Source organism: Triticum dicoccoides, chromosome 5A (genome assembly GCF_002162155.2).
Source record: "Triticum dicoccoides isolate Atlit2015 ecotype Zavitan chromosome 5A, WEW_v2.0, whole genome shotgun sequence".
Taxonomy (NCBI): Eukaryota; Viridiplantae; Streptophyta; class Magnoliopsida; order Poales; family Poaceae; genus Triticum; species Triticum dicoccoides.
Genome location: NC_041388.1, coordinates 83,846,712 through 83,866,246, shown reverse-complemented (window position 1 = coordinate 83,866,246; position 19,535 = coordinate 83,846,712).

The following is a 19,535-nucleotide window of genomic DNA, read 5'->3' as shown; positions in this document are numbered from 1 at the left end:
GACCCCAACCCCGACATTTGGCGCACCAGGTAGGGGTGCGACGGAGCTTCTTCTCCACCAATCAGACCTCCGACGTTCACCGGCTACGATGTCTGGCGACCCAAGAGTCGGGTCCGACTGCTGGGCAGCCTGGCCGGCCCGGACGGCGCCGCCTGCCCATGAAGAACTCGACCCCACACCCCAGGTGGCTCGGGCGTCACCAAGCTCCGCCGGGCATGGACAGCGCGGCCAGGCATCATCCACCCTCACCCCACGGCAAGCACGAGCCGCGGGGAGAGCAGTGAGTCACGCCGCTGCAACGGCGCCGCACTCACGGCGGGAGCAAGCGAACATGCGAGCGGCACTCACAGTGGCAAGGGAGCTGCTACGATGCAGACTGATGGAGAGCGGCTGGGACACGCTGCTCGAGCGAGTTGCTGAGCTCCTGGACGTAGCGGCATCAGCAGCGCCACCCTTTAGTTATGGACTTCCTCCCTAGGCCAATGCAAGGTCGTGCGGCGAGCCTCACCACATATGCCCGCCGTCGACTACGCCTGGGGGCTTCGCCAACGTTAGCATGGCCGGCGGTGTAGGGGGCTCCTATTCCCCCATGCCGCCCTCGAGAAGCATGAGTGCAAGCGTCACCCCCCATGGTCCCAGCCGGATGCCGTATTATCATCCCCAGGACGCCGTCATGGGTGGAGCAACATGGAGTGTGGGGCACCACGGCGAGGTGTTCGGGGTAACGGCCCCGGAGGCCTACGTGCCCCGCATGATGGACCAAGGGTACGCACCAGAGGACGACATCGCCTCGTTCCTTGGAGAAGATTGGGGAGAGGGGGCGCTAGGAGCCGAAGCCTTCCAAGAGCCAGCGGAGAACCACAGCGATCGCGTCGGCGACGGCAACTATAGGGTACCATTAACCTCTCAGGAACAGGCTTATGCTAACCATGGGCTACAAATGAATCAGGTTGCAGCATTGATCGATGACCCCGGCACGGCGACACCCGTCTCAACAAGGGAGACATGCTGGGGGCCGCCGAGAGGGAGCCAGGAGCAAGGCCCCTCCCCAAGGCACACAAAACCAGGGGACACCCGGAGGTAGGCCCTCTGCCGGGGTGGCTTCAACGATCCTTCCTCCGGCAGAGGACCCGTGGTCGCCGAGGGAACCACTGGCATCCTCTTTCCCTCCTTTGTGCCTTCCTGGTCTCCGGCCAGCTCAAAGGAGGTCAAGAGTGGCGCAAGGCAGGGCCCTCGTCTGGCGATATGAAGCAAGGCCAGTACCTGTGAAGAAGGCCCGGTGCCTGTGAAGCTCGCTGCCCGTGACACTCTCACGTAATAATGAGTTGGGGTTGTACACGCCCCAGAGTCTCAGGAGTGTCGGCCTCAGGCCCTGGGGCTCCCTCCCACGCCTAGTGGACAGCACTTAGCTCCCCGCTGGTGAGAAGACTTGAAGACCCGAAGACTAGACTAGGTGCCAGACGCGGCCTTTTGCTTTGGATCTCTCTTTTTGTGGCTTTGCTTTCTGATTCTGGACTTAAGTTGAAGCTGATTTTTTATCGTTGCACGCGGGGGGTGCCTTTTCTCTTCAAATCGTTTTTCGCCTTCTGGATCTTGTTTGGTTTGGGACTCATGTCCGTCGCCTCTCCCTCGCGAACTTCTCGCGGGCCGGACCGCGCAGAGCACGTGCTAGCACTACGCCTGGTGCTCACCCTTCACGGGGCCCCCTTCAAATAGGGCGGCAAGCCCCGGAAGATTCTCCGAAACTCGTCGCCTCACGACCCAGCCCTAAGCAGGCGCTGACTAAGGTAATCCACGTCTAGAAACTCACCCACAGCTTCACAAGCTCACGAGGACACATACCCACATCGCATAGGAAAGTAAAAATTGCGATTCGTTTACATGAGGGGATCCCCCTCTCAAAATGCTCTCACAAGTTTTCCTAGGGCCGCGCTCGAGTTTTGCGTGCAGAATAAGACAACAGGAAAATATGGGATCACCCAGAGATATCGCTCGCTGCGTCGCCCAGGGACGCGTCGCTCGCATCGTCGTCGCCTTTGTTGGAATCGTCGCCGCCGTCGGCAACGCCCTCATCGCCGTCGTTGACCACGTCACCTTCATCTGCGACAACCACCACCCCATCGTCCTCTGAGGTGAAGGCCCTGACCAACGCATCGACATGATCCTCTACCCAACGTGCCAAGTCACCCCGAACGGCAATGGGCACAGGAGCAATGGCGGTATCAAAGTCAAAGTTGGGGTCGGTGTTCAGGAGGTGGCTGAAGACATGGGAGAAGGCGCGCTGAAGCAGGCCACGACCTCTCTCCTCCACAAGCTGCCGAGCTCTAGCAGATTGAGCCTCTAGGCGCGTCACCACCTCGGTGAAGAAGGTCAGGTGGCTGGCGTAGTCACTCGAGTGAGGGGTCGGGCGTTCTCGTCGCAGATATAGCCCAGGGCAGTGTTGGCCTTGTTCTGAAGATCTTGAAGCATGGGGCCATGCACGCGCTCCAGCGTTCAGCGTTGGAGCACTTCTTCTCTGTTTTGCCAACCGACGGCCTCGGCATCGTCAATTCGCCCCCGGAGGCCAAGTCCGCCCGCGCCATAACCAGGGCGGCGGTTGTGGCCTCAGCACACCTCTCGGCCTCGTCCAACCTGGGCCTGAGGGCGGCGGCCCTACCCGCGCCCTCCTGTCCGGTGAGCTCCAGCCTCAAGCCGTACCTGCCCTCCAGATCGGCGCGAACCACAGCTACTCGGCGATTGATCTCTTCTTCGACCTCGGCCTCGCGGGCCCCGACGGCGTCTTCAACTTGAGCGACTTGACGCTCCCTCGTCTCCAGCCGCTCGAGCTCGAGGCTGCGCTCCACGGCCTCCAGGGCCAGCGCCTCCTCACGCCACCGGATCTCCTCTTCCTCCGCAAGCGTCCCCCTCATTGACGCAAGGGCGGCCCCACGTGCCTCGACTTGCTGCTCAAGGGATGCGCTCCAGGCCTGGAGCTCCCACGCGTGCTCCTCCGCAGCCTCATGGCGGCGATCGGCCTCGCGAGCGTCCTCCAAAGCTCGCGCGCGGGCCTCATTGGCAATCTTGAGGGACGCCTCGGCCTTCGCATTCTCAATATCGCGATGATAACGGCCAAGGTTGATGGCCACTCGCAGCTTGTGCCGCTCCTCCACCAACCGAAGACCTTCGGCCTCAAGACGCGAGTCGACGCCAGCAAGCTCTTCACCATGGCGGTTCATCGCGCCCATCGCCTCCTGGAAGAGCCCGTGGCGGACCATGCTGCGCCCGTGCTCGAGCTTGAATGCTCGCCTCATCTCATTCTCCGCCTCGGGGGCTGCGGGTGGAGCATCAAATGATGCGCCATCTCCCGGTTGGGGGCTGGGGGCTGGCGCGGCCTCCGGCGCCGGCTGACCCTCGCGAGGGGCCCGGACCGAACAAGGCCCACTGCTTGAAGGAGGCTCCAGCATCGAGGCTAGCCATCCACCAACCGTGACCAAGGGAGGAGCCCTTGGCACGCCCGCTGCGCTCCAAGCAAGGCCAGTAGGAAGGACGGCGAAGGCACAAGCTCAGGGCGCGCTGACGACGGACCAACTTCCAAGGCTGACCCCATGCCACGGGCAGCGTCCAAGCCTAAAGCACTGGAGCTTTGTAGGTACGATGGGACGAGAGGGATCTGATTCTCTGAAGGTTTCGCGGCCTTAGCAGAAGGGAACCTGAGGGGGCAATCGTCAGGAAGGGAAGGCGGCACATAGAATATCACCTAGGAGAGGTACTTACTCGTCGATGGCGATGTACTTCCATCGCTTCAACGGCCCGAAGATGTTGCTGCCGCTGGGGGATCCCTTCCTATGGCAGAGCTCCTCGAAGTCCACACAAAGCAGACCGAAGCGCTGGACGTGACGGCCGGTGCGCGGCGGAGCCGAAAATAACCAAGAGGAAAGGCTTCAGGGGAGCCCGGCTGCGGCGAACAGCACGGCTCTCTCTCGCCGTGACCTCCCGAGGCTCTTGGAGCCTCGGCCTTGGGAGCCGCATGACACATCTCTTCAGCGACTGGCGCCTCAGGAGAGGCGTCGCAAACTCCCGAGGACGACGCTCCTAGGTCACTGCTCGGCACGTGCTCCTCAGCACCTGAGCAGCCGGCCCCCATCGCAGCTCGCTCCCCCGCACCATCACACGGGGCAAGCTCATCATCAGCGACAAAGAACGGGACCACGATGACGGGATTCTCGCGGGGTCCCTCCAAGCCAATTGGGCATAGCCCCCACTCATCAAAGGAAGGCATGGTCTCGACGAAGGTAACCTTGTTCTCGCTGCGGTACATCATGCAACTCTTCCTAGCATCTCATCCGGCAGAGGGACACTGGATAGCACCGTGAGCACAGTTTGCCGCGCAGCAAGAGGAAGCCCCTCCTCCTGAAACCTCATGTTGTCCCGACTGCTGAGCAAGTCCCACATCGGGCGAGAATGACGCTGAAGCGGGGAACTCGACGCCTGACGAACTCCCTCACCACCATGGGTGCAGTCACAGCAAGGTCCTTCAACCACCGCAGCCTGGCCCAGACGGGGGCAAGGCAGGGGCTCGTGAGCCTCTGGTGACCCCAGCCGGAGTTTGGAATGGCAGGCCCCACTGGAGCTTGGAGCAGAGGGTTGAGCACGTCAGCATCAATAAACACCCATCGTGTGCAGAATTCACTCGCGGACGAAGGAAGCTCGAAGTCGATCCCCATGCCTGCCGTCGCTGCCAAGGCCTGAAAGCCCACACACCCTGAGCTCTGCCAGGCACCAATGAGATGCAGCAAGAAGAAGTGGCGGAGGAGTGCCACGGAGGGGGTGATGCCCACCATGGCCTCGCACACGAAGGTGAAGATGGCAAGAAGGGTCACAGATTGAGGGTCAAGATGAAGCATATGGATTTGATAGTGCTCGAGCACCGTGTTGAAGAAGGTGGAGAAGGGAGGAAGCAAGCCAGCCCAGAGGGCGTCAATGAAGATCAGGATCTCGGTGACTGCCCGAGCCATGCTAGAGCGAGACGTAGGCCAGGCCGGCGTCTCTCCCACTCGTTAAAGATGGAGGCGAGCATAGGGCGAACCTTGCCCATGGCCTCGTCGTTGAGCACCCGAGGCCAGCTGAGCGCTGGCTCGAAGGATGGGGGGGCAGTTGGTGAGGACAGAGGTTTCTTCCCCTTGTCGGCTTGCTTCGGCGCCATGACGGTGAAGCGGGCAGAGCACTGGTCGGATTGAGGAGGCGGAGCAAGGCGATGAAGAAGCAGGGAGGTTGGAAGATTGGAAGAGCTAGGCGCGGCGAGGGAAGAATAACTATGCAAGAAGTGGGGCCGCATAGCCAGGCGGATTCAAAGGCAGCATGGGGAAGCGGAGACGCCCACGTCCAATCAGTCATCACGTGTCAACTGAGGCCGCAGGCTTTTGGGGCCCGTGGCGCTTCGAGCTTGACCCTTGGCTTCGCCGTGAAGCCAAGCCCGCGTGCACCTTGGGCACGGGGGCTACTGTCGGCATTCTGGGAATGGGGGTCCCAAGACTTGCCAGCCTGCGGCCCACGGCGTGGATGAGCCAGCAGGCCGTATGGCCCATCTTCACCAACAAAGAACTCAAGACCCTCGCGAGGGGCCAAGCCTCGCAAGGGGGACGATGCAAGACCTCCTCCGGAGCGGCCTAGCTGGGCAGGCTAACGAGGAGCAGAGATATCAAGGCGGGGCAAACCGCACGAGGCTTTCGTGACGTGAGTCGTGACGATCGACACCAGGCGGGCGCCAGCGCGCACAGCGTCCTTGTTTCCTCTTTGGTGCAAAGGGGGCAAGCGCAGCCGTGGAGTACCGAGGCATCAGGCAAAGGTTGCCATTTCGGTGCAACAAGACCAAGACCAAGGACTGCAAGACGGAGGTCATCGTGGAGCCCGGAGCATCGTCACCACCAGAACTTTGTGCAGGCGAAGACTACTTTTGTCAGGATAGCTTGTACTAGTTATCCCCTTTCAAATTAGCCCGCCATTGTTGGCTCCCTTCCCACTCGATATTTGGGAAGAGGACCAGGGCCTCTATAAATAGGACTCGCCACCACAATGGAGAGGGGAGGTGTCGGTGTCAAAACTGGCGGATCTCGGGTAGGGGGTCCCGAACTGTGCGTCTAAGGCGGATAGTTACAGGAGGCAGGGAACACAATGTTTTACCCAGGTTCGGGCCCTCTTGATGGAGGTAAAACCCTACGTTCTGCTTGATTAATATTGATGATATGGATAGTACAAGAGTAGATCTACCACGAGATCAGAGAGGCTAAACCCTAGAAGCTAGCCTATGGTATGATTGTCTGTTGCCCTACGGACTAAAACTCTCCGGTTTATATAGACACCGGAGAGGCTAGGGTTACACAAGGTCGGTTACAAAGGAGGAGATACATATATCCGTATTGCCTAGCTTGCCTTCCATGCCAAGCAGAGTCCCATCCGGACACGAGACGAAGTCTTCAATCTTGTATCTTCATAGTCTAACAGTCCGGCCAATGGATACAGTCCGGCTGTCTGGAGATCCCCTAATCCAGGAGTCCCATAGTAGCCCCTGAACCAGGCTTTCAGTGACGATGAGCCCGGCACGCAGTATTGTCTTCGGCATTGCAAGGCGGGTTCCTCCTCCGAATACACCACGGAAGAATTTGAATATAAGGATAGTGTCCAACCCTGCAAAATAAGTTCCACATACCACCGTAGAGAGAATAATATTTCCACAAATCCAATTTGCTGACTTGTTTTAGCAACACGACATTATGTCATGGCCCGGTGATTATTCGAACCGTTTCCTTTAACTAGCCCCGCACATAACGCGAGGCAGTTTTTTGACACGTCTTGTCAAAGCAGAGATCGTGTCCCCTTATCACGGGATTCTCATCAATACGGGTGTGGGTAACCCAACCGCACCATCGATTACGACGCTTGGGGGATAAGCAAGTTTTACTAGGCTAGTGGGGATGCATAGTTTCGTCCGCCCATATAAAGGGATAAGGATTTACCTTTTCATCCACGCCTTCTTCCTCCTTTGCTCATCCATCTTCGCACACTCGAGCTCCAGCGCCCAAGTTCGTATTTCCCACCTCGACCTTCTCCAACCATGTCCGGAGCGGGAGGCAGGTGGATGGTCTCCTCCGTCATGGAGGGACACATCAAGAAGTTGAGGAGAGCCGGATACCTGCCCAGGACATCGCGCACCGGCTCCCAGACGAGGGGCAGCTCATCCCCACCCCCAGGCCCCATGAGAGGGTAGTGTTCCTTACCCACTTCCTCCATGGACTGGGATTCCCTCTCCACCCATTCGTCCGGGGGCTCATGTTCTACTACGGCCTGGATTTCCACGATCTAGCCCCGAACTTCATCCTCAACATCTCGGCGTTTATCATCGTGTGCGAGGCCTTCCTCCGCATCAAGCCCCACTTCGACTTATGGCTGAAGACTTTCAATGTCAAGCCGAAGATAGTGAGCGGCCGCCAGGTGGAGTGCGGAGGCGCCATGGTGGGCAAGATGCCCAACGTCACATGGCTCGAGGGCTCCTTCGTGGAGACCATAAAGGGATGGCAATTGGGGTGGTTCTACATCACCGAGCCGTGTGACCCTAAATGGGTAGCGGCCCCCGAGTTCCGATCTGGCTTCCCCACACGGCTCACCTCCTGGCAAGAGAAGGGCCTGTCCTGGGGTGGTTCGGGAGACCTAACCGGACTACAAACATGTATTCAAAACATGGTGAACAAGAAGCTCAAACTCGTCAACGTAGTCCAGGTCATGCTCAACCGCCGGATCCTCCCGTGCCAACAACAGGCCTTCAACTTGTGGGAGTTTGACCCGGCGCAGCACCGAACTCTGAACAGGCTCTTTGATACAACTCACGAAGATTCCTGGAGGGTGCTATTCAAGAGCGCCGAGGTTCCCCCTCCCACTACTGAGGATCGCGGATTCAGCGCGAAGCGCCAAGCCAGCGCGGTAAGCTGCTTTACCTCTTAAAGGATACTTGTTTTTCATAGTTCGACTCCATGCGGGATCTAAACTCTCGTACCTTTGACAAGACTGGCAGGAGACGGCCGAACAGATCGACTGTCCGGCTCCTTTGCCCGAAGGCCTAGCAGATGCTCTTCTGACGAAGATGCTGACTCTGGCTCCTTATACAGTGCCGGAGAAGACCAAGAAGGCCAAGGGAACCCGAAAGAGTTCCCGACGCCAGGCGTCATCGGACTCACCGTCCGAGGACTCTACGGCGCAATCCTCCCCCGAAGACGAGGAGGCAGAAGATGATGCTCCCCCTCCAGACGGGGGAGACAATAAGAGGAAGGCCACCCCAACTGGGGAGGCCAAAGGGTCCAAGAAGGGAAGGACTCTCCTTCCGGACAGCTCTACCACCGCCGCGGACGGCGAAGACGAGTGGCTGCCCAGGGCCAAGCCCCTGGGGAAGTCGTAAATATTTGGATACCAGAGTAACTCATAGCATTCCTTTGTCGCACTGCTTCACCTAACACCGAATATGATTATGCAGGCCGCCACGAGCCCGTATCGATGTATCATCGGACGGCTCCCTGGGTTTGTCGGATATGGATAGCGATCCAGTTCCGACCACCACCTCCCCTCACCCTGCGGATGACACCGAGGTATTGTCTCAAGAGGCACCGGGTCGAGGGGGGATAGTCCCGGAGGCGCCTCAAGATGGCCTTCCGGACTCCGAGAGCAAAGGGGACAAGGCCCCTGAGGGCTCCGAGTTTGGCCCTCAGCCGAACACCGCGCCGGAACCTCCAGTGGTTCCGGACTCGGGCAGGCGGCCTCCTTCCAAGAGGGGCAAGACACCTATACTGGTGGCCTCTGTCCATCCAGAGGCGCCGAACAATCTGCTGGAAGCGCTTCGCAGCGCTTCCATCGACGAGGAGCACCACACTATTATGAGTGCGGTGATCCAGAAGGTTCAGTCTGCCAAGAGCGGATTGACTGAAGCCTGTGCCAGCCTTCTAACAGGCTTTGAGGTAAGTGTTAAAATATACGAAAAATATTACCGCATAGACAGTAGCCCCTGATGCTCTGTTCGATGTTCACAAAGAAAAGCCGAACAGAGGATCAAACAATATCGTAGGAGTCTAATATAAGTATGTCAATATGCGTATGCGGGCTTCGCTGCTGGCATCCGCCGCACTGACTGCAGAGGTCGCTGTACTGAAGCAGGACCTTAAAGGGTCCCAGGACGAGCTTGGCCTTGCCAAGAGGCAGCTCGAGGAGAACAAAGGTAAGTAGTACCTAGTCTATGGATATGTATAAAAATAATGCGATTGCAAAATGACAGGATCATCATGAATTTGCCAGGGGCCATGACCGAATTGGCGACCCTAAAGCAAGGGCTCTCTGAGGCCGAAGATAAAGCAGCCAAGGAGCGCACCGAGCGAGAAAAGCAAGAGGCTCGGGTGGGCGAGGTGCAGCAAGAGCTCCAGGCTCTCGTGACGAAGAACGAGGCATTGGAGCTTGACTCGAAGACGCGGGAGTATGAGCTTGCCGCGGCCCTCGAGAGCGCAAAGAGTGCCAAGGCCGAAGCCCAAAAGGCCCTCTAGGAGATCGACACCATGAAGAAAATAGCGGCGGGTAAGGCATTCTATATGCAAAGCAAGCATGTAAAAGTAAATTAATGATTACTTACCCGAATCCAGAGCTCTCCAGGAGCATTCGCAGATTTGCCCCGCAGAGTGTCGGATGGCGTGAAGTTTTACTGGGCCGAGGATGGAAGCTCGACGGAGAAGTTGTTCTGGGCAGTATACTGCGACCGCACACCCAGTGTCTGTGAGCGAACAGCTGAAGCAGCTGGTCGAGCTGCACAAGGCGGCCGAACAGGCCATGAAGGGCTTTATAGTCCGGCTGTGGCCTGGCGACGCCCTTCCGAACAGCTACTTCGGCCTGGTGAGGCTGCTTGTGGATGCCTGCCCGTGGCTGGATGTCATCAAGCGATCCATCTGCATTGAAGGTGCACGCCGGGCTTTCGCCCGTGTGAAGTTGCAATGGGTCAAGCTAGACATCGTGAAGCTGATCAAGGAAGGGCCGCCGGAGGGCAAGGAGCATCGCCACCCTGAGATGTACTACGACGGTGTTCTGCAGGGTGCCTGTCTCATAGCGGACGAGTGCATGAGAGATGTAATATTTGAGTGAAACTTGCTCGTGTGATCCTGTATTTATGAAAACTTGTTCATATGCGCTATGCAACGCTTATTTGAATTTAAAATATTACCTTCTGTTTGGCTGTTTATCCAATCTGAGAGATGGCTAGTCCTCGGCTTCTGCTCCCGTGCCACGAGTGCTGGGGTGTTCGGGATAAACCTGAGCACTCTTGTTCCCATTTTTGGGTCCTTCGAGGGAGGCACTCAGCACAACAAACAAGGCAACCAGACTAATAATACTTTATCACTCTCACTTACCATAGAATTCTATAATTTTAAATTTCAGCGAAGCCCCTAGTATTCGGAAGGCTGAATTCGGGGCGCGATACACGCCTTTAAGCCGGACAGGGCCGGCCCCTCGCTCTAAGCGGCATAAGTCTTTAGGGACTCGAAACCTTGCCGAAAAGCGACCAGTCTCTCACCTTATCATGACAGTCAGTTTTAGCTTTCTCTACTGAGCTGCTCAGCCCAGCAGAACCGGGGCACAATCCCAGTAGTTCTCCTAGCGCTACCTTAGCCGATAGAGCAGAACGTAAGGTACCAAAACATAGGAGCCGGGCAAACCCAACATTTGACCAAAGACATGATTCGGAGCTGATGCATAAAATGCTATAAGTTCGGGGTGCCGCACTTGTGAAAGTGTTCGGACTTTTCACACCATATTGTGGGGTACGTAAGCCCCTGGTGTATTGGCCATACCAAAGTGTACGGTTGCAGGGCGTCATTAATGAACACACATATATATAACAAGGATGCAATAATAGTCGTAATGTTATGCATTGTTTATTCAAAAAGGTGCGTTAAAGCAGAATGATACAGATAGTGCGATAAGCGAAGAGTAGGACTATATCCCTTCCAAGGGCAAGCTGAGGAATAGTATTAAATCAAATATTTCGCTCGTTATTGTAATCCACCTGGGAATTCCGTGGTGTGACGTAGCTTTCTGCCTCCTTGGTTGCTGCATCATGTGTTCGGCAATAGTGCTGCCGGACAGGGTTTCCAGAGATTAAGGTCCTGAAAAGGAGAAAAATAACAAAGCGGGAAGCCCCTAGTGCGGTTTAAGCCGCGTCTTGGGGCGTGCCGCAGTTGTGCCCCCCTCCCCACCTATGCCCATGGTATTTTTAATGCGTAATTATGTACGTGTGGCACGAGTTTTGCCATTTGGATGAGACTAGAGTGGGGGCCGCGTTGCTACGTGAGCTCAGATCGCGCCAGGAGGTCTAGTTGCCGATTGCTCCGAGCGCGCTTGAAGGTGTCCGGGTCTTCAAACGCCGAACTGGTGGATTGCCTTGAGAGGCTGCTTTGCGCTTCTGCTGCGAGGGCCACAGTGTGCTCCTCCGTTCGGAGAGAGCGCTCTGTGTTTCCATTGACTGTAATAACCCCATGAGGTCCTGGCATCTTGAGCTTGAGTTATGCATAATGCGGGACCGCATTGAATCTCGCAAATGCGGTTCACCCGAGCAGTGCATGATAACCACTGCAGAACGGGACTATATCAAAGATTAACTCTTCGCTTCGGAAGTTATTCGGGGATCCGAAGACCACTTCCAGTGTAATTGAGCCTGTGCAATGGGCCTCTACGCCTGGAATAACGCCTTTAAAGGTCGTTTTTGTGGGTTTGATCCTTGAGGGGTCTATACCCATTTTGCGCACTGTGTCCTGATAAAACAGGTTCAGGCTGCTGCCGCCATCCATAAGGACTCGAGTGAGGTGAAATCCATCAATGATTGGGTCTAGAACCAGTGCGGCAAATCCGCCATGACGGATACTAGTGGGGTGGTCCCTGCGATCGAAAGTGATCGGATAGGAGGACCATGGGTTGAACTTTGGGGCGACTGGCTCCAACGCATATACGTCCCTGAGCGCATGTTTACGCTCCCTCTTGGGGATATGGGTTGCGTAAATCATGTTCACCGTCCGCACTTGTGGGGGAAACCTCTTCTGTCCTCTGGTGTGTGGCTGCCGGGGCTCCTCCTCGTCATCGCTATGCGTCCCCTTATCCTTGTTTTCGGCAATTAACTTGCCAGCCTGCTTGAACACCCAACAATCCCTGTTGGTGTGATTGGCTGGCTTGTCTGGGGTGCCGTGTATTTGACATGAGCGATCGAGTATACAGTCCAAACTGGACGGGCCTGGCGTACTTTGTTTGAATGGCTTTTTTCGCTGACCGGGTTTAGAGCCTTTGAATCCGGCATTGACTGCCGTATCCTCAGTATTATCGTTGTTAATGTGGCGCTTATGTTTGTTGCAACGTGACCTGCTATTGCCGTCCTTGGTATCCGAAGTACCCTGGTTCTTTGACATATTGTTACTGCGGGCTAGCCAGCTGTCTTCTCCCGCACAAAAGCGGGTCATGAGTGTCGTGAGGGCTGCCATAGATTTCGGCTTTTCCTGACCAAGGTGCCGGGCTAGCCACTCGTCGCGGATGTTTTGTTTAAAAGCTGCTAGGGCCTCTGCATCCGGACAGTCAACAATTTGATTTTTTCTTTGTTAGGAACCGAGTCCAGAATTTCCTGGCCGATTCTTCTGGCTGATGAATTATGTGGCTCAAGTTATCGGCGTCTGGTGGTCGCACATAAGTGCCCTGAAAGTTGTCGAGGAATGCGGCTTCCAGATCTTCCCAACAGCTAATGGACTCTGCTGGCAAGCTGTTAAGCCAATGCTGTGCTGGTCCTTTGAGCTTTAGTGGGAGGTATTTGATGGCGTGTAAGTCATCACTGCGGGCCATGTGGATGTGGAGGAGGAAATCCTCGATCCATACCGCGGGATCTATTGTGCCGTCGTATGAGTCAATATTTATAGGTTTGAAACCTTCTGGGATTTGATGATCCATTACTTCGTCTGTGAAGCATAAGGGGTGTGCGACGCCTCTGTATTGGGCTATATCACGACGCAGCTCAAATGGGTCTTGCCCGCTGTGTTCGGCCCGGCCGGATTTACTTTTACTGTATCCGGCATGACGTTTATCGTCTCGCATAGTGGCGTGCCCTCGTGATCCGTAGATCGATCTTGCATGTTCTGCTTTGTCCTCCAATACGTCTCGCAAGTCTGGCATGTTTCCCCATGCTTTCTTATTTGAATGGCGTCGGGGTGCGGGCTGAGCTTTTTGCTAGAATGCCTCTCTATCACGGCCACGAGGTGGCCGATCAGCCGCGTCATACGCTTCTTCCTCCAGTCGAGGTAGCAACCTGCATTTTGGGTGACTCTTGGAGGGGCGCTCGAGTTTATATTCCTCGGCCGCGAGGACTTCAGTCCATCTATCAGCTAGCAGATCTTGATCAGCTTGAAGTTGTTGCTGCTTTTTCTTAAGGCTAATTGCCGTGGCCATAAGTCGGCGTTTGAAGCGCTCTTGTTCGACGGGATCCTCTGGCACGGCGAATTCATCATCACCGAGGCTTGCCTCGTCTTTGGAGGGGGGCATGTAATTATCATTCTCCACTTCTCCAGCTGCCACTCTCTCAGGAGGGCTGGCTCCTCCATCCTCCTGCTCTAAATCTTGCTGGAGGGGGTTGTTGTTGTCTTCGGCACTATCTGGAGTGTTATTACCTCCTGTGCCGGTATCACCATTTTTGCTTTGGCGGGACTTAGAGCGGCGCCGCTGACGTCGGCGCTTGGGCTGCTTCTTGGAGGGGTCATCCTCCATTGTCTCGTTGCCATTGCCTTCTTTGAGTGTATCCACCATGTATATATCGTATGATGAGGTGGTTGTCCAGTGCCCTGTGGGCAGTGGTTCCTCTTCGTCTCCCGCATCATCGTCCATACCGTCGATATCTTCGGAGTCGAAGTCGAGCATGTCGGTTAAGTCATCGACAGTGGCTACTAAGTGGGTAGTGGGTGGGCCGCGAATTTCTTCATCGTCCGCATCCCAGTCCTGCCGGACATAGTTCGGCCAGGATCCTCCTGACAAGGAGAGAGACCTTAATGAGTTCAGTATATCGCCGAAGGGCGAGTGCTGAAAGATATCCACGGAGGTAAACTCCATGATCGGCGCCCAATTAGATTCGATAGGAACAGGCGTAGGCGGTTCGGAGTCCGTGGCCAGAGAAGGATCCGGCAGTTTAACAACACGGCTCTCATGCAAGGTAAGGTCGATGTTCGGCTCGATCGCCACTAAGGGTAAGGCCTCCATGGCGGGGTCCATCCACCCATCCGCGGAAGGCGCAACTGGCTCCGAATTGAGGGTCGAAGCGGCTGCCGGTGCGATCTCCTTAACACTGTCCGATGGTAGAGCTAAATCGTACTCATCGTGACCGCGTGACGCACAAGGCAGAGGCTCGAATCCGTCGAAGATCAAGTCTCCGCGGATATCGGCCGTGTAGTTTAAGCTTCCAAACCTGATCCGGTGGCCAGGGCATAACTTTCAATCTTCTCCAGATGGCCAAGCGAATTGGCCCGTAGTGCAAAGCCGCCGAACACGAAGATCTGCCCGGGGAGAAAAGTCTCACCCTGGACTACATCGCTATCGATGATAGTAGAAGCCATCAAGCCTAACAGCGATGACACAAAGGAACTCTCAATGAAAGCACCAATGTTGGTGTCAAAACCGGTGGATCTCGGGTAGGGGGTCACGAACTGTGCGTCTAAGGTGGATAGTTACAGGAGGCAGGGAACACAATGTTTTACCCAGGTTCGGGCCCTCTTGATGGAGGTAAAACCCTACGTCCTGCTTGATTAATATTCATGATATGGATAGTACAAGAGTAGATCTACCAGGAGATCAGAGAGGCTAAACCCTAGAAGCTAGCCTATGGTATGATTGTCTGTTGCCCTGCGGACTAAAACCCTCCGGTTTATATAGACACCAGAGAGGTTTGGGTTACACAAGGTCGGTTACAAAGGAGGAGATACACATATCCGTATTGCCTAGCTTGCCTTCCACGCCAAGTAGAGTCCCATCTGGACACGAGACGAAGTCTTCAATCTTGTATCTTCATAGTCTAACAGTCCGGCCAATGGATATAGTCCGGCTGTCCGGAGACCCCCTAATCCAGGACTCCCACAGGAGGAGACACACAAGCTCACCGAGCCCAAGAACGCCTCAACCTCAGGAGGCCGCACTTCCCTTGTATTGTTCATCATCAGCCCAAGAGGAAATCCACCACCACCACACTGGAGTAGGGTGTTACACCGCAACGGTGGCCCGAACCAGTATAAACCCTGTGTCCATCTATGTTGTGAGTTTGTCGAGTTCGTCTACGAGATCCTAGCAAGCTAGAGTGTAGATCGGTTGGAGGGATAGACTTCGCGCGCACCCTAGTGTTCGAACCTTAAGGGTTTGCCAGGACCCCAACCCCGACAATGTTGGTGCCATGTCATGAGACCATGCCAAGTTTCATGATTTTCAACCATGTTTTGGATTTACATGAATTAAAAAACCAAGTTTCTCAATCTTTCCGGCCGAGCCACGACGCCAAGATGTTTAAATTTTATTCCCATTACTTTCATGGGAGCTATAAATTCACCCAAAGACACACATGTGATTTTCAGAAAACTTTGGTGCATTGGAGCATGTGCTTGTAGTTCAAATTTGAATTGTGCACATTAAATGCCCAGAAACTCGATTAATGCATAAAAATGCCAAACAAACCCGGAATAATTCCAAATTTAAACACGAAACTCATGTACTAGTTGCATGTTCACTGTACATAAATGTTCTAGCAATTCAAACACGATCATTTCCCTCCGTAACACCATTTTGTCTTTCAAAACATAATGAAAAAATTAGGTATACCACAAACTATTTACTAGAATGAATCGTGTGGGATGCGATATAAAATATCTTGGCGCACCGTCATATCTGGCTTACGCAGGTAGCTCCGTCATCTACAGTCCACCGCCCCCGCTTAAACCACACTTGCGCGCCAGTTTCTCGCGGCACCGAGCGAAATTTTTTTGCCACCGCGGAAATATCTATCTTCCCGCCCCCTCCCTCCTACCAAAAGCCACATTTCCACTATGCCTCCTTCCTCTCCAAGTTCAAACCTTCACTGCTGCTTACTGGCAGCTCAGCCTCCTCGCTGGCGACCCTTCTTCTTGCAGCGCCGCCTCCTCGCCAGCTACCCTTCTTCTTGCAGCTCCGCCTCCTCGCTGGCGACCCTTCTTCTTGCAGCGCCGCCTCCTTGCCGGCGACCCTTCTTCTTGCTGCGAGGCCTCCTCGCCGCCGACCCTTCTTCTTGCTGCGCGGCCTCGTCGATATGGTCAGGTAATCCACACCCCACCCACACCATCCTCCTCCTTTCCCGTCCCACATGCCCCAACTGACGGAGCGACACCTTCCACCGAAACCACTGCCCCCTCCTCCAATTAAGCGCAGCCCACATCCATTTTACATGCATTATAACATGGAGCCCAGTAGCATGCAGCTGCATGCGCGAACGAGGTCGCTATGGCTGACATGCATGTCGACCGCCAGATCTTGGAGGAGCACCTCGTCTTCGAGGCCACAGTCGACACCGCCGCGCGGTTGTCTACTTTAAAATACAGTTCGTGATGTTTTCTCGAGGCCACCGCCAGTGCCTTCTAGTGATTTGTCCTCTGTAATGTCAATATGCAATGTGATGTTCAGTTAACAGTTCGGTCCTCTAAAATGTAATGTTCAGTTAACACTTTGGTCCAACAATTGCTACATTTCATAGCACCGTTCTCAAGCATTCTTTGTTTTGTTAACGGTCTTAACTTCTAGTACATGTTTCTATTCTGCAATGTCATGCTGAGTTAACTATTTTGGTTCATTTGGTCTGCTGTCCATTTAACTATTTGGTTCAGTTCTGCAATTTGATTTTCATTTGTTGTGGGTACAATTCTGTATTGTTATGCATGTGACACCAATCGAGTTTGGATGTACTCAATACATATTCTACTGATAGTATGGCAACTCTCAGTTAACCGGATCAAGATCTTCCTTATGTGTGTTGCAGGGAAACAATGGGAGACACTGCGGTTTACCATCGAGGTTTGTTCAAGCAGGGTCCTTTGGCTAATAGCACATTATTGTGAAGTTGCGGGAATCATTCTAATATTTAGGTTTCTTGCAATTTGGTCTTGCACATGTAGTTCCTACTGTCAGAGGCTTAGACCCATTGTTCGACCCATTTTGCATATGGGGAAATGAGATGTCCATGAATATCAGTCAAGTCAAGAAACTTAGAAAGATTTTTAGGATGAAGAAACTTGCGACGAATAATAGCAAGATCTTTGTTTGCACAATGAAGAAGACATCAGTCAACTATAGGATGGTACCAACTCTTTTACCTTGTTTTTACCCCTTGCACCATTTCAAAATTTATAACAATGATTTATGCATAGCTTTGTCTTTAGTACTTTTCAAAGCAGTTCACTGATGATTACCTCTCAAACCACCTGCATGGTCAAGAGGCAAGGAAGGTATTCATTCAACACCCACGGTACAATATTGAAGTCTTGTTGAAGAGGACGAAGGTTGGGCAGGCAATTATCCATAGCCACCGGCCCAAAGTTGCAAGGACATTCAACATCATTGACGGCTCAATATTTTCCTTCTGCTTCTGCAGTTTCCTAGATGAGATTCATCTATCTATTTACCATGTATGATGCTACTTTCCAAAGGTTTTTGATGCTGCATGTGAAACTTGGTGTTGTTGTGTAATGGTGTAACTGAGTGCCGAAGCTATCTGATGTAATTCGATTATGAAATCCTAGTTGCTTGTATACGGATATGAAATATCTGGTGTGTTTTATAAGAAATATCAGTTTGATTAGTACATGGATTATCAATAATAGGATAATTACCCTACTTATTGGGGTTTTCTATTGCAAACGGTTACTCAGACAGCACCGTGAGCGATGAACTCAAACAACCTACACGGTTTCTAGAAAGTAGGCGTATTCGATCAACTAACAATCACACACGGCTTCTGGCAGCGAACTGTTTGCGTTAGGCCACCTTGCACACACGTTTCCACACAAAGAACTATGTGGGATGTACATACCTACGGAAATTATTTTCTGGGATTCACCATGTGGAATGTACATAATGGAAAATGATTTCTGGGATTCACCGTGTGGGATGAACATACCTACGGAAATGATTTCTGGGATTCACCGTGTGGGATGTACATACCTACGGAAATGATTTCTGGGATTCACCATGTGGGATGTACATACCTACGGAAATGATTTGGTTTCCATACCTCGCCCGATCGCCCACAGCCCTAGCCTGGGTCCCACGAGGACCTATCCCCGACGATTTGTGGGTCGTGTGGGAAGGACCCCCTATCGCCCACACTCACTTGGCGACGATTCCAAATGCCGTCGCGGAAAGGGGTTTTAAACCGTTTGTTTAGGAGCTCGTTGTACCAGTGCATCATCGAACGTTAAGTGAGCAGACCCTATGGGTTCGAGAACTATGTAGACATGACCGAGACACATCTCCGATCAATAACCAATAGCAGAACCTAGATGCTCATATTGGCTCCTACATATTCTACGGAGATCTTTATCGGTCAAACCGCACAACAACATATGTTGTTCCCTTTGTCATCGGCATATGTTACTTGCCCGAGATTCGATCATCGGTATCATCATACCTAGTTCAATCTCGTTACTGGCAAGTCTCTTTACTCGTTCCATAATGCATCATCCCATGATTAACTCATTAGTCACATTGCTTGCAAGTCTCATAGTGATGTGCATTACCGAGAGGGCCCAGAGATACCTCTCCAATAAACGGAGTGAAAAATCCTAATCTCGATCTATGGCAACTCAACAATCACCATCGGAGACACTTGTAGAGCATCTTTATAATCACCCAGTTACTTGTGATGTTTGATAGCACACTAAGTGTTCCTCCAGTATTTTGGAGTTGCATAATCTCATAGTCATAGGAACATGTATAAGTCATGAAGAAAGCAATAGCAATAAAACTAAACGATCAATATGCTATGCTAACGGATGGGTCTTGCCCATCACATCATTCTCCCAATGATGTGATCACGTTCATCAAATGACAACACATGTCTATGGTTAGGAAACTTAACCATCTTTGATTAACGAGCTAGTCTAGTAGAGGCTTACTGGGAACATGGTGTTTTGTCTATGTATCCACACATGTATCAAGTTTTCAGTTAATACAATTCTAGCATGAATAATAAACATTTATCATGATATAAGGAAATATAAATAACAACTTTATTATTGCCTCTAGGGCATATTTCTTTCACTCTCCGTCGCCGCCCCGGTCCCCCTCCCCTGCCCGGTTGCTGCCCCCTCCCTGCCTCCCCACCCCCTTCCCGAGCCTCCACGCCGCCGCCTCCCCGCCGCAGCCACCGGTGGACTGCCCCGAGGAGCGTCGCCCATCGCCGCAACCTCCCCGCCCCATTGCCGCCCCCTCCCCGACCCGTCGTCACC